The 14,644-nt window shown below is 52.0% G+C and overlaps 1 protein-coding gene across 3 annotated transcripts in view; it reads right to left on the reverse strand.

The window, feature by feature from the left end:
• The window catches only part of NRIP1 (nuclear receptor interacting protein 1), a 102,940-nt gene that overhangs the window by 56,720 nt on the left and 31,576 nt on the right, over nucleotides 1-14,644 (reverse strand). For 2 of the 3 annotated variants that reach the window (XM_056825948.1, XM_056825947.1), the window contains exon 2: nucleotides 10,167-10,277. The exons of the other annotated variant lie outside the window; for it this stretch is intronic. The gene's annotated coding sequence lies outside the window, so the exon portion shown is untranslated. The remainder of the gene's footprint in view (nucleotides 1-10,166; nucleotides 10,278-14,644) is intronic. 3 annotated transcript variants of the gene reach the window in all.

The following is a 14,644-nucleotide window of genomic DNA, read 5'->3' on the forward strand; positions in this document are numbered from 1 at the left end:
ACTCGCCACACAACTAAAACTAGACTTGAACAAATGGAAAAACATTAACTGCTCATGGATAGGACGAGCCAATATAATAAAAATGAACTTCCTACCCAAACTTATTTATCTATTTAGTGCCATACCCATTGAACTTCCAAAATACTTCTTCACTGATTTAGAAAAAAACCATAACAAAGTTCATTTGGAATAACAAAAGATCAAGGATATCCAGGGAAATAATGAAAAAAAAACACATATGATGGGGGCCTTGCAGTCCCTGACCTAAAACTATATTACAAAGCAGCAGTCATCAAAACAATTTGGTACTGGCTAAGAAACAGAAAGGAAGATCAGTGGAATAGACTGGGGGAAAGCGACCTCAGCAAGACAGTATACGATAAACCCAAAGATCCCAGTTTTGGGGACAAAAATCCACTATTCGATAAAAACTGCTGGGAAAATTGGAGGACAGTGTGGGAGAGACTAGGAATAGATCAACACCTCACACCCTACACCAAGATAAATTCAAAATGGGTGAGTGACTTAAACATAAAGAAGGAAACCATAAGTAAATTAGGCAAACACAGAATAGTATACATGTCAGACCTTTGGGAAGGGAAATACTTCAAAACCAAGCAAAAATTAGAAAGTTACAAAATGCAAAATAAATAATTTTGACTACGTCAAACTAAAAAGTTTTTGTACAAACAAAACCAATGTAACTAAAATCAGAAGGGTAGCAACAAATTGGGAAACAATCTTCGTAGAAACCTCTGACAAAGGTTTAATTACTCAAATTTATAAAGAACTAAATCAATTGTACAAAAAATCAAGCCATTCTCCAATTGATAAATGGGCAAGGGAAATGGATAGGCAGTTCTCAGATAAAGAAATCAAAACTATTAATAAGCACATGAAAAAGTGTTCTAAATCTCTTATAATCAGAGAGATGCAAATCAAAACAACTCTGAGGTATCACCTCACACCTAGCAGATTGGCTAACATGACAGCAAAGGAAAGTAATGAATGCTGGAGGGGATGTGGCAAAGTTGGGACATTAATTCATTGCTGGTGGAGTTATGAATTGATCCAGCCATTCTGGAGGGCAATTTGGAACTATGCCCAAAGGGCGATAAAAGAATATCTACCCTTTGACCCAGCCATAGCACTGCTGGGTCTGTACCCCAAAGAGATAATGGACACAAAGACTTGTACAAAAATATTCATAGCTGCGCTCTTTGTGGTGGCCCAAAACTGGAAAATGAGGGGCTGCCCTTCCATTGGGGAATGGCTGAACACACTGTGGTATATGTTGGTGATGGAATACTCTTGTGCTCAAAGGAATGATGAACTGGAGGGACTCCATGTGAACTGGGACGACCTCCAGGAAGTGATGCAGAGCGAGAGGAGCAGAACTAGGAGAACATTGTACACAGACACAGATACCCTGCGGTACAATCGAAGATGATGGACGTCTCCATTAGTGTCAATGCAACGTCCCTGAACAATCTGCAGGGATCTAAAAAACACTGCCCACAAGCAGAGGTAAACTGTGGGAGTAAAAACACCGATGAAAAGCATCTGCTTGACTACAGGGGTGGAGGGGATATGACTGAGGAGAGACTCTAAATGAACACTCTAATGCAAATTCCAACAACAGGGAAATGGGTTCGAGTCAAGAACACATGTGATACCCAGTGGAATCGTGCGTCGGCTATGGGAGAGGGAAAGGTGTGGGGGGGGAGGGGAGGAAAAGAAAATGATCTTTGTTTCCAGTGAATAATGTATGGAAACGACCAAATAAAATAATGTTTAAAAAAAAACTTTAAATACAAAGGAAAGGAAAATCAATGCATCTACCATTTTATTGATTTAATTTTGTGTTTTCTTTTTAGTCAGATTACTAAGAATTTATCAATTTTATTAATCTCTTAAGATACAATTTTTAAGTTATTATTTCTATGGAGTTTTATCCATTTCCTCTCTAATTTTTAATGTCCTCGTTTGTGCCAATTTTAAGGTTTAGTAACATTCATATTAGATTCGTTTAATCCCCTTTATATTTTGTGCCTCTATTTATCAGGATCTGATTTCCCCTGAAGACAAGATTTAGTTGCCTACTAGAAATGTTATATCGTTTCATCATTATAATTTTCTTTTACATATTGTTTCCATGATTTATTTTTTTTGATGTAAAAGTTATTTAGGATTTCACTGCCAGGTCTCCATTTGGGTCTGTATCTTTTGTTTATAGTCCCTGAACCAATTACTGTTTCTTTTGCATTTATGATCTGCAATGCATGTATCAACTATTTCTGACTTTTAAAACTTATCTGTATTTGTACATGTTCCACTTATAAAAGTTTCATATGGTGTCGAGTAGCCCGTTTGGCCTTCTGCTGCCTCATTTTTTAATTGCTTATTGAAAGTATTTTTCCATGGCAACATGATTCATGCTTTCTTTTCCCTATTGTATCTACATCCTTCATGAGTTTCCTCTCCAGGAAGTACGTCTGGCTGACAGATAATTGGTGCGGTGTAGAAGCTGAAATGTAAGAGCTTCTCCTCCTCTGATTGGCTGTAGCAGAATCACGTTTTGCTGGGCTGCATTCTGATTAGCTAGCCGTGGTGAACAGAGAAGGGGTCTCCTTGCACATACAAAGGGGATTCCTTTAAGTAAGTGGCCCTTCCTCTCAGATGCCGAGTCATTCGGAGCATAGAAGTTTGTGACTGTACGGATTGGTGGTTTGTGGTTCCTGTCAGCATAATAGAAGTTTCGAGTGTTTCCCTTTTTATTTGTTGAATTTTTTTCTTTGTGAGATAGCCTATATTTGGGGGGATTCATTTGATGTAGCCCTTTGTCTTACTTCGCGTTTCCTGTCTTTAGCGCGTCTTTCTTTTAAGTAATAGACTTCAGAGTTTGGTTTTCCTATCCAATGTCCCTCTGATATTTGCTCTTCCCTTTGCCTAGGATGTTTTTCAAGTTATGATTTGGTTTTATCTTGTGCTGTAAACCCAATTATGATGTCGGTCCTAAGTCCTGCTGGTTCTCTTCCCTTGCCCACTGTGCCAGTCCTTTCCTTTTTGGTTTTATCTGACACAAGATTCTTTCCCTTCCCCCCCCTTAGTTGAGTCCATTCCATTCTATATCCCTTCCAGGCTTTCACCTCTAGGCACTCTGGGCCCAGACTAGGGCTCCCACCCCAGCACACTGTGATGATTGAACCCACCACTGATTTGTTTTCTCCCACTTTCCCAGGCGCCAGTTGCCCCCGCCATAGGGCATGGCCTCGTCAGCCACCAAATTCACCAAGCCACTCCCAAATAAGGTCCTCATTCCCCTCCCCCATCACGTCAGAAGAGTCTTGGTCGGTGGAAATCCACCCACCACACCCCAGAGCACCATCTCCTCCTCAGCCCCTTTCCTTGTGGGCTCTTCTCTTCCGGAGACCCCACTGATTGCGCGCCCTCATCTCTGGTGGTAGATGTGGCCCAGCACATCCCACACTGCTCTTTAGACCACCCTCCTTTTCAGGCACTCTCCCACGGCGTAACGTACCCACTTCCTCTGCTCACTGCTACCTCCGCCAGAATCCTGCCAGATTTCTGGCCCGTCTCCTCGTGTACGGAAAGGCGTCGCTCACCGTCACTCGACTGCTGTCCGTATTCATTTCTCCTGTCATCTGAGGATTCAAGACATCAACCAGCTCTTCCGTTCTGGTCTTTCTTTCTAAAGATGTTCCAACCTCTTCTTTTCGTGTATGGTTAGAAACGAGAAAGTCAAGCCATTCCTTCTGATGTCCCTCTGGGCCCGAGTCTGAGTTACACTGCTCCTCAGAACACGTTGCTCCATTCCTTTCTAAGTCTTCTGGTGAATGCAGAATAATTTTACATTCCTTTGAAATGTTTTCTCTGGGCTGTTTGCAGAACTTATTTCTGAATGGACTTGTTGAATTTAACCCAAGTGTCTTGGAGCTTTTCTGGAAAAAAGATTGGAAACTCTCTGTGACTTCCTCATTTGAGGTTCCGGCCAGTCCTCTATTATTTCCTGCATTTCGATGTTAAGGCTTTTGTCCTGTCCTGTTCTTCTGGAAGGCGGACGGTCCTTCAATGGCCCCTGGGCGCCCCTTCTTCAAGAGCAGTATGCTCTGCTTGCACAGTTTGGGCACATTTTCCTGTCATAGTGATTTTCATTCCTGTCCTGGAGCAGCGGCGCTCGAGCTTTCTAACGCCGTGACCCCGCACTACAGCTCCTCACGTTGCGGTGACCCCGCGCCAAACGATCATCTTGGTGGCGACGTCAAAGCTGTCATTCTGCTACGGCTGTGATTCGGACTGTCAATACCCGACACGCATTATGTACTCTCATCGCTGCAGATGGAGAGGTGGAGAACCGCTGCCCTGCACTGTCCGCGGCGGGGTCTCCATGGCAGATGCCGTTTTTCCTACAAAAACGTTAGCTCTGTAAGCCGCCACTTCTGCTCTTATGAATCTCTGGCGGTTCTGAGTTCTCCTCCGATTCCACAGGGCCCTCCCCTCCGTCTCATCAAGGGCGAGCTAACGGCCCTGTTTCTCGCTTGCGATATTGATCCCTAAGTGCCTGGACGGGTTTCCTGGAGGTCCTGTTGCCTTCTGCCACTGCCGTTTCCCCTTCTCGTGCTCGAGATCTTTGGAGATTTCTTCTCGAGACCTGCGATACGGCCAGTCTTTTCAGCTGCTCTTGTTTCCTGAGCATTCGCTCTGGGACCATCTCTTCTCTGAGTGTGCTTTTCTTGAGGGGTTGGTCTCGAGCCTCTCCTCGGCCTCCGTGCAGGTGGGCATCGGGCTCCTCTGGGGATGGAGGCGGCATCCTGGCACCCGTCCTTCGGAGCTCTGCAACAGGCATGTGGACTGGCTGGCTGGCTGCCAACCCGGGCCACTGCTTCAGCCTGGACCCGGGGTCTCCTCAGAACCAAGAGAGGGAGGAGGGGACCGGAACACGGCTCCGAACGGAGGTTCACGACGTGTGTCATCGGGCCTCCGCTTCTGCGGGCAGGGAAGGCTACGGGGCAGCAGGCTCAGTGCCCGTCACCTCACTGCTTCTCGGCTTGTGCCAGCCACGGAGGCGCTTGCTTCATCGTTGGTCTACACTTCCTGCCTTGGGGACCCAGAAGACACCGAGCCAAAAGCGACACCCTTTCAACCTCTTTCCCCTCCCTTAACGGATAACCACTGAATCGAGCAGGGGAGATCCCGAGTCCGACGGGCTGTGGGACGCTAGTCAAGCCACCTCAGCCGTCGGCCTCAGTTTCCTCATGCACGAAACGGCGACCCTAACTCTTCCGGGCTCAAATGGCTTCCTTTCCGGGGCTGCGTTGGCACAAAGAACCACGGGGCCTCGGGGCCTCGGTCCTGAGGCTGTGCCAGGCGCCTCGGTAAGCCTGGGCCAAGCACGGACGTCCCTGGAGGGCAGAGGCCACTCTGCTCCACCGCGGCTTCAGTATCCCCAAAAGGAGGACAGCTGGCAAGGCGGCCCGTCACACGCCGAAAGGACGCCTCCTTCCGTCCACTTGGCCCAACCTCGAGCAGGAGTCGGCACCCCAAGAGAGCCAACCGTCCCTTGGGGGAGCCCCGGCCGGGCAGAAGTTGGCTCAGAGGCCCCAGAGCGGCCGTCGAGGAGCTCCCGGGCCTCGGGCTGGCCGGTGACGGAGCACACGCCGTATCCCAGTCGCCTTTCTGCGTCCTCTGCAGAAGGCGCGGGGCCGGCCTCTCGGGCGAAGCCACGTGGTTCCGGGCCTCTGCCGCCGCGCCGATCCCTTAGGCCGGAAGGAGCCCTTGAACAGCGCCCCGTGCGGGGAGCCCTGCTGGGCCGCCCCCATTCACAGGAAGCGAGCTCCCGTGCCAAGGCAGGCCTGCCCGATCCCGCCCTGGGGGCTCCCCTTCAGAAGGCTGCTGAAGGCCAGGACGCAAGTGAGCGTTTCATAGGAACCTTCAAGGAGCCGCTTCAGACCAAAGTCGACGCTGGCCGCTTCTTCCTGTGACTGGCCCGACAAAAGCAGTGCCCCACCTAAGCTCCTCGCTGCCTGAGCCGAGCCAGCACCTGCCCGTCGGGGGAGCGCGGCAGAAAGGCCCCCGCCTTCTCTTCTGCCGCGCCGCCTTCTGGGACGTGGACGCGGGCCACGCAACACGAGGCCGAGCTCCAGAGGCCAGGAAGAGCTCTGCCTAGGGAGGCTGCAAGGCGAGCAGAACGCGCCAAGTCCATTGCCAAGCCAGGCCGCGCTGGGCGACTTCAGCACTATCGTCAGTGCGGCCACCCACTGGAGTCCGAGGCTACCCACGGCGACGTCATCTGTTCCTGGGAAGGGGACCAAGAGGCAGGAGGAAAGCGCGAATTCTTTGGAAAGGTCCGCGAATGCCCGGTGGACAGAGCTGTGAAGAGGTCCGCTTAGGCAGGAAAGGAGTCTTGAACTGTGCCCAGAGTAAACCATGCACGTCCGCTGACCAAGCCATACGGCTCGTCACCCCAAAGAGATAAAGGAAAAGGAACAGAACAGCGGCAAAGGAACGTGGGGCCTCTCTTTATAATAGCAGAGCTGGAAACTAACTCAATTAGGTCACAGAAGTGGGATGTGACGTCACTGTGCCATGAGAAGGGCCAAAGGGATGCTTTCAGCGTGGCCTGGGAGATCTGCACCATCTCGTGCACAGTGAACGGAGCGCCACGAGGGTATCTGTGCGTCGTAAAGACAAACAACACAAACTCCAGAGGAGCGATCGTGAAGCGCGTGCCTACTGGCCAAGACGGACTCAGGAGAGGACAAGAAGGAGATGTGCATGGGGTGCCTTGATTTGATTACGCCTATTTCTTGTAGAAAGGTTTTACTTCCTTCCAATGGAGAGAAAAATGAAAATCAAAGCTTGTGAATGCAATTTCTTTAAGATGCAAAGAGTTATTCTTTACTGATTAACAACGAGAATTCAAACCAGCCTCAGATCTGCCCTGTGCCCACTCTCCATATTTACAACGAATGCTGATTTTGTTTCCTAGTTCGCAGCCTGGCACAGTGATTAATATACGTCTCCAGCCATTGGAGACTCCCAGTGATGGGTAACTACATTGTGAAGTCTCGGACTTCCAATCAACTTGTTAGGAAAATGTTCCCTCAATTGAAATGAAATTGGCCCCATTTCCAATTCTTCATATTCTGAGGAATGTGACAACATGGAAGCCAAGAAGAAGTGCTCTGGTCTGAGAAGTCACAGGGATGGTACTGTGGATTTTTTTCTCTGTGTACAGTGTTCTCCTGGTTCTGCTCCTCTCGCTCTGCATCACTTCCTGGAGGTCGTTCCAGTTCACATGGAATTCCTCCAGTTCATTATTCCTTTTAGCACAATAGTATTCCATCACCAACATGTACCACAATGTGCTCAGCCATTCCCCAATGGAAGGGCATCCCCTCATTTTCCAATTTTTGGCCACCACAAAGAGCGCAGCTATAAATATTCTTGTACAAGTCTTTTTCTTTATGATCTCTTTGGGGTACAAACCCAGCAGTGCTATGGCTGGATCAAAGGGCAGACAGTCTTTTATCGCCCTTTGGGCATAGTTCCAAATTGCCCTCCAGAATGGTTGGATCCATTCACAGCTCCACCAGCAATGCATGAATGTCCGACTTTGCCGCATCCCCTCCAGCATCCATTGCTTTCCCTTACTGTCATATTGGCCAATCTGCTGGGTGGGAGGTGATTCCTCAGAGCTGTTTTGATTGGCATCTCTCTGATTATAAGGGATTCAGAGCACTTTTTCACGTGCTTGTTAATAGTTTTGAGTTCTTTGGCTGAGAACTGCCTGTGCGTGTCCCTTGCCCATTTATCAATCGGGGATGGCTTGGTTTGTTGTCCACTGGTTTAGCTCTTTGTAAGTCTGAGAAATCAGGCCTTTGCCGGTCTTGGCTCCTCCTCCCTTCCGTGCCAACTCCACGCCAGCGTCACCAATTCCAGTCCTTCCCGGTCCAGGCCATCGGCCGCCTTCCAGCTCTACTTCCCCCCTTACACAATCTGGAGCCTGCGTTTCCTCTGATTTGGCCCCTCGAGCTCCGGCTCCCTCCTCTACCTCTCAATGTCGGGAAGCTCTTCCTAGGAGCCCGCTCTGCTCCTCCTGCCTGGAGGCCAAGCTCTGCTGCGCGAGGCTCTACGGCGTGCTCTCCCCTTCGTTGCCAGGGTGCATGTCCCAACCCTGGCTCTCGTGGCAAAGGCCGCCCTCTCAGCTCCCCCGTCTCTGCTTCTCCAGGGGCCGGATAGCTCCCCTCCCTGCCTACAGCCCGCAGAGGGCAGGGACGGTACCGAAGGGCTGCTGGAGAGCCGCTGCATTCATGCCCCAAGTTCCCAGTGGACACTGACCGTGCCTGACGAACCCTTGTAGGCTTCGGGCCTTTGCCCGCGGCCTCTCCTACCCACGAGGCGCTGCAGGTTTGCCTTGCAAAGCTTCGGCTCCATAAGTGAGGCCTTCCAAGCTCCCCGGGCGTAGGGCCTCATCCCTGCACTTCCAGCGTCTGACAGACAACGAAGACTTGGCGTCTGCGGAGCTACGACGCACACTTTAACGGCACTGATCACACAAAATTACGGAGATTTACATGGCATTGTTAGCCAACGTAACATCGACGTGTTTTTTAAAGCCAGGCATCGACACATCCAAGTCACGCGTGTTTGTTAAGTCACTCACTGGGAGAGAATAAAAGGAAAATTTTAATTAAATAGTAGTAGGGGAAATGAGCAAAGGGCCCTATTTTTCTGTTGCTGGGGAAATGTTTAGAAAGTAAATCCCATCTATAAGGAATGGATTTCTAAAAATCTAACACACAGGGGCAGTTGGGTAGCTGAGTGTATTGAGAGCCAGGCAGGAGGTCCTGGGTTCCAATCTGGCCTCAGCCACTTCCCAGCTGGGTGACCCTGGGCAAGTCACGTGACCCCCATGGCCTAGACCAGTCTTCTGCCTTGGAGCCACAAGACGGAAGGGGGGGGGGTTAATTTAAAACAATCTAATACAGAAGCATCATCAATAGTTATTCGGCATTTCCGAGGGCCCTGTAATTCCTTCCTCACTCCAATCCTCTATGATCCCGTTCTAGATAGTCTAAGGGTGCAAATCACAGCCTTCCCCGCCGTCTGCGCACGCTGAGCAGCCTGTCCGTGTCCTCCCACGAGAGCTCCTTTGGAGGAGCCCCTGATTCGCCTCGGACACGGGTTCGCTCGTGCGGCCCACCTACGTTCTTGCCTCTTCCGAGTCACTCGTGGTTTTCCAATCCTTCCACTCTAATATCCATCTCTCTGACACCTCCTTGGAACAAAGCAGTCACGGAGTCTCGAGTGGATGTACGGTTTGGGACAGGCCACACCACAAAAAGCAGGCCCAGCCCTCCTTCATAAACACTTACTACCTCTTTGGAAAGCGACTCGCTCTAAAGGCCGAGCCATTTTACTGCTTGTTAACAGCAAGGAAACGGCTCAGAGCCATCCAGCTCTCGACAGCACGCGGATCTTCGGAAGAGCGGGGGGAGACGAGCGCTCCACACTGAGATGGAGATGCCAAACACGGTTCACCTTTTCCACAGGATAAAAACAAGGTTTTGTCCAGCAGACAACGGATTTAAGCATGCAGAGTTTACAGTTCCAACGCTGCCCCCAATGTTCAACAGGAAAGAAAACGGAGGAGGAAACGGCCAAAGTAGGCGGCATCCTCAGCAACTTGTTCTTCTTTAATTCGGGACAAAAGACCTTGGAAATCCCTCTACTCTCTAGGCCAGTGCTAGGAAACGTTGGTGAAACCGCCTCTTAAAGCTGGTTTCCTCGCAATTCTAGTCAAAAGGAAAGCTTTTACGAGTCTGCTCCGCTCCTCAGGCAGCCCGTCAAAGCCTCTGGGCTCCCTGCCTACGGACGGATGTCTTCCTGTCCACGAGGGAAAGGCCCTTCCTAGAGAGCTAACAGGGACATCCGGCCGCCACGGACCGAGGCTGGAGCAGCTTTCCTGTCCCCCACCCTCCAAGAAGGCCCGGCGCTCCTCAGCCTCTCAAGAGGACGCGCTTCTCCTCACGGACAGACGGCAAAGCCTACAAGCTGGTGGGCAAAGAGCAGCCCCGCCACTGCTCTCCTCCTGACGAGCAGGTGAGGCATCTGTACAAAACACGCAAGGAGCGATGGCCTACCTTCTCATCTTCTCCGGGACTTCAGACGAGAGGCCCAAAGGCACGGGTCAGGCGGGAGTTCCTGGCAGCGGGCACACACACCCGGAGGTCCATCTCCCCATCTCGGCGGTTCTGGAAAACATTCAGGATGGAGGTTACTTTGCGAGCTCGGAATAAGGACCGACATTCACCGAGCTTCAAGTGTGCGAGGCCTCTAAGACAACCAGCACAGGGAGGACTGCAGCCATCATCCGGAGGGGCAGACGCGACCCCAGCACGGCCCACCCAGCGCCCAGTAAATAGCCTCTGCCTGGTGCCACGCAGCCTCAGCGCCCCTCTGACACAGCAGAGGAAGGGAGGACAGGCTTCCTATTCCCAGTATTCCTTCCTATACGCATCTCCTCTTGAGCATGGCGGCTTTGGACCCAGCATCGGGGAAGTTCCTCGTTTTAGAGGAGCGAAGAATGGTTTAAAGGAAGTACTCAATTCCTTTTTTTAAACTTTTATCTTCCACCTAAGAATCCATACTGGGTATTGGCTCCAAGGCAGAAGACTGGTAGGGCTAGGCAAGGGGGGTGAAGTGACCTGCCCACGGTCACACAGCTGGGAAGCGGCTGAGGCCCGATTGGAACCCGAGACCTTCCAACTCTAGGGCTGGCTCTCGATCCACGGAGCCATTCAAGAACTGATATTCTTTCACAGAAGGGGAGAAATCTTTGTAGGCCACAACGTGTAAAGGGGAAACCACGAGGATGAGTGCACAGCGAACTTCATTACAGAACACTCTCGCTTTTTCTCTTTTCCCATCACGCTTCCTAATGTTCTTCCTCCTTCAGACGCCCAAAAGGACCCCTTCAAAGCAGTGGTCACCCCAAGGAGCCGTGTTCTGAGCGGAGCATCCTTCTTCCCAGGGACTTCCCAGTCACAAGCCCGCAGGATTCCCGCCCGCCCTCTCCTTCCCAGCCACACGCCGCCCCTACGACCGCCCAGACTCGGCCCTCGATGAGTGTCAGGACTGGCTGCCCTACACGGTCGTTGAAGAGCTTGCAAAGAAGGGAGAGTCTGGCTCCAAGGCTGGTCTCGCTCCATCCTGGAGTGGGCAATCGAAGGCACTTCCTGGAGCCCACTACTGGCCCCTCAGCTCATCTTCCAGGGGCGGGGCAGAGCTCGTGCGTGTGCGTGCGGGGGCAGCCTCTCCCCTTCCCAGGCCCCGAGCCACACGGCCAGGGGCGCGTCGGCAGCTCCCTAGTGGGAATACCACGCGCACGGCGGGCGGCCACCAAGTCCTCATCCCTCCGTTCAGGAAGAAAACGGGGAGGAAATTCGTGAGATGTCCAATTCCAGGTCGGCCAGCACGACGAGAGCCAGACGAACACCCGGCTAGAACACTGAACAAAGCAAGTCGATGGCGGCGACGTGCGCTCTCGGCGTGCATTCCGGGAGATCCGACTCCCCTAGAAGAGTAAGCCACGGCAGGCGGCCTGCAGAGACCTTCTCCTCTGGGCTGGCAGCACTGGTCTTAGACACAGGAAGAGCTTGTCTGCGGCTCAGAAGGACTGCCTGAAGGATCCGCCGACCGAGTCTCAGCCTGTCCCTTTCTTTCGCAGCGCCATGAAGACGTCCCTGGACCGCGTGAGGCGGCAGAGCTAACACTACGCTGACTTTCCACAGCCATCAAGTCTTTCTGACCAAGAGCTGCTTTTTGGCTGGGCTACGATACAGCACTGTAATGGCATGGCCAGGGAGGGCGGCATCCTAGAATGAGGAACAAGGAAGCAGGCAGGCGGCGGACGAGCCCGTTGATTTACTCACTGTGGAGGCGTCGTTCCAGCCGGGAAACGCTGCGGCAGGTGGATGAATCCACGAGGTGGAACAGCGCGACATCTCCCCCGGGCGAGGGGCAGGTACGGGATGGGAGCAGGCCACGGGCTTCTCCATCGGTCCTTCTGCGGGGTCGTTTCCAGCCGAACCCCAGGCCCCGAAGGTCAAGAGCAGCGATGACCCTCAGCGGGCCTTCCTGATCACCCCGTGCTGAGGACAAGCTTCCCCTGCGCGGCTCCCCCAAACGCCAGGGCTCTCGGAAGGACAGCGCCACACGCTGAAAGCGCGCCCGCGTGCCGGGACTTGCCAGGAATCTGCTTTCAGATGAAACAATCCCGACCAGAAGAGGCTTTTGTCCACTCTCTCGGGGAAGGTCTCGGGGTGCCCCGCGGACCAGGAAGATGCCGAGTCGAGGAGCACGTGGGCTCGCGCCCTGCTTTGCGGAGGATGACCAGCGATTCCCAGGGTCTCCCCGAGAACAGAAGCGTCGTTCTGATCAAGGCTGCTGGCCAGCCTCACGCACACCTACAGGACCTCAGCGCAGCTTGGCTCCAGTTTAAGAAAATAACCCGATGCCAAAGAGGCCGTGTGGCGCATCGACAAAGTGGAGAACATTTCAAGAGGCACCAATCCCGGTGCCAAGGCAACACCAAACGTCATCGGCTCTCTAGAACGTTCACTTCCTGACGTCACGATCGGGGGGTTTCCCGGTTTCCCAAAGTGTATTTACGATCGAATATGCTACATGTCAATCAAATAACAACATAGAAAGGCACATCCGCATATTCCATACAAAATATCCTGGCAGCTTAACTAGGAGATCATTGAACCAATGAAACAACAGCCAGCACAGACTGCAGCCATGGCCAAAGGGAGGACTGAGCAGTGCCCTATCCACTGCAATCTCCAGAGAAGGAAAATGGGGGTGTCCTGCTACCTCACTCTCCCTTTCAGAGGCGCCCCATTTTGGTGACAAGGATGCAACGAACTGCCTCGCCATCTTGGATGTCGGATCAAGCTCCAAGAGTCCAAATTCCCGTTTGGGCTGCCTTGCAAATTGGTCTCACCTGCCCATTTTCACATGCTTAGGGAGACAAGCTCCTAAGTGACCACAGGTTTGTGGGCCACTCATGACCCTCGGCCTCGGTTGGGTCATCTGCCGAGAGGGTTGGCAGAGTGTGACCCCTACACACGTTACCGCTTTTTGGAGCCACAGGTGAGGGTTAAGTGGCAAATGGACCCCAAAATAGGATTAAAAGCCTTGAAAAGGGCTGGGCAAACCCTCACTCACTAGAGGGGGGTGTGTGTGTGTGTGTGATCAAAAGCAAACCTTACCCAAGTCAAAGAAAGATAAATTAAAGGATTAAAAGAGAAGGACTGAGAATGAGATGAGAAAGTCCCCTAAAAACGGTCATTTTTAAATCGAGACACCTTATTTTCCCAATTATACATCATCATTTCTACAGTCAGAATTGTCTCCCTCTCTCCCTTTCCTTTTAACATCCTCCGGTCCAAATGGTCTCCTCCCTCCTTTGCTTTGCCCCTCCCTGAGGCGGCAGGCAATGGGAGGTGGACTGGGCCCGTATTGCCGTGCCAGTGTGATCCTTAGTGTAAGAGACACCCCCCAATCCAGCTACGCATCAAGTGATGTGAACGGTCTCTGATCTACCTCGGACCGCCTTCTCTGGGGCTAGAGGACCGTCTTTGGCCCAGACCACCGAGGGCAGAGCATGGCGGAGCCTTTCGCACTCGGTCGTCCCACGGGCTGGGTCCAAGTCTCCCGGCTCTGCGTCACTTCACGGAGCTCCTCGGAGCTCTTCCGGAAATCGTCCCGCTCGCCGTTTCTCAGGGCACCGCAGCGCTCCGTCGCTGACGTACACCACAACGTGCTCAGCCAGTCCCCAAAGGCCGCCCTCCGGTCTCTTTCCAACTCTTGGCCTCCACAAAAGGAGCAGCTGTAGATGTAGGGCCTTCCCCCTTTGCTACGGTATCCCTGGGACAGAGACGCAGCAATGGCGCCGCGGGGTCCTTCTATGAGGCCCTTTGGGCGCCATTCCAAAGTGCCCTCCAGAGTGGCTGGCTGCGTCCGCAGCTCCATTCGTGTCCCACGCTGGCCACGTCCCCTCCAGCATCTGTCGCTCCCGTCTATACCGACGCATCTGATGGGTGTGAGGTGGTGCCTCAGTTTCCCAGTGTGCATTTCTCTAAGTCAGGAGGGTTCAGACTATGACTCTTAATCACGTGGTTTATTTGCTGATTTTGTTGGCACAAACCCTCTTTAAAGGAACATGACCAAAGCTATTCATTTTACATCTCGTAGTGCTTCCTCGGATTCTGCTCTGAGCATCTTCACAGAGGAAAGCGAGGGTGGGGCAAAGATACCAAGAAAGGAGTGAAAAGGCAGCGGGAAATGCTTTCTTGTAACTGGGGTAGAGTAAAGAGTAGTCATCGGATAAACCTCATTATTATCTGAAGTGGGAAAGGACGTGTGAACGTACCACTCAAAGAAAAGCAAACTAAACAGGGAACCCAGGAGAGAAGAAAGAAAGAAAATATTAACAGAAAAAGACTAGCCTAAAGAAGGGGCAGCTACGTTGCCTAGAGCGCAGGGCCTGGCGTCACGAGGAACTGCATTCAAATCTGACCTCAGGTACTTTTGGGCTGTGTGCACCCTGGGC

Source organism: Monodelphis domestica, chromosome 4, assembly GCF_027887165.1.
Source record: "Monodelphis domestica isolate mMonDom1 chromosome 4, mMonDom1.pri, whole genome shotgun sequence".
Lineage (NCBI taxonomy): Eukaryota > Metazoa > Chordata > Mammalia > Didelphimorphia > Didelphidae > Monodelphis > Monodelphis domestica.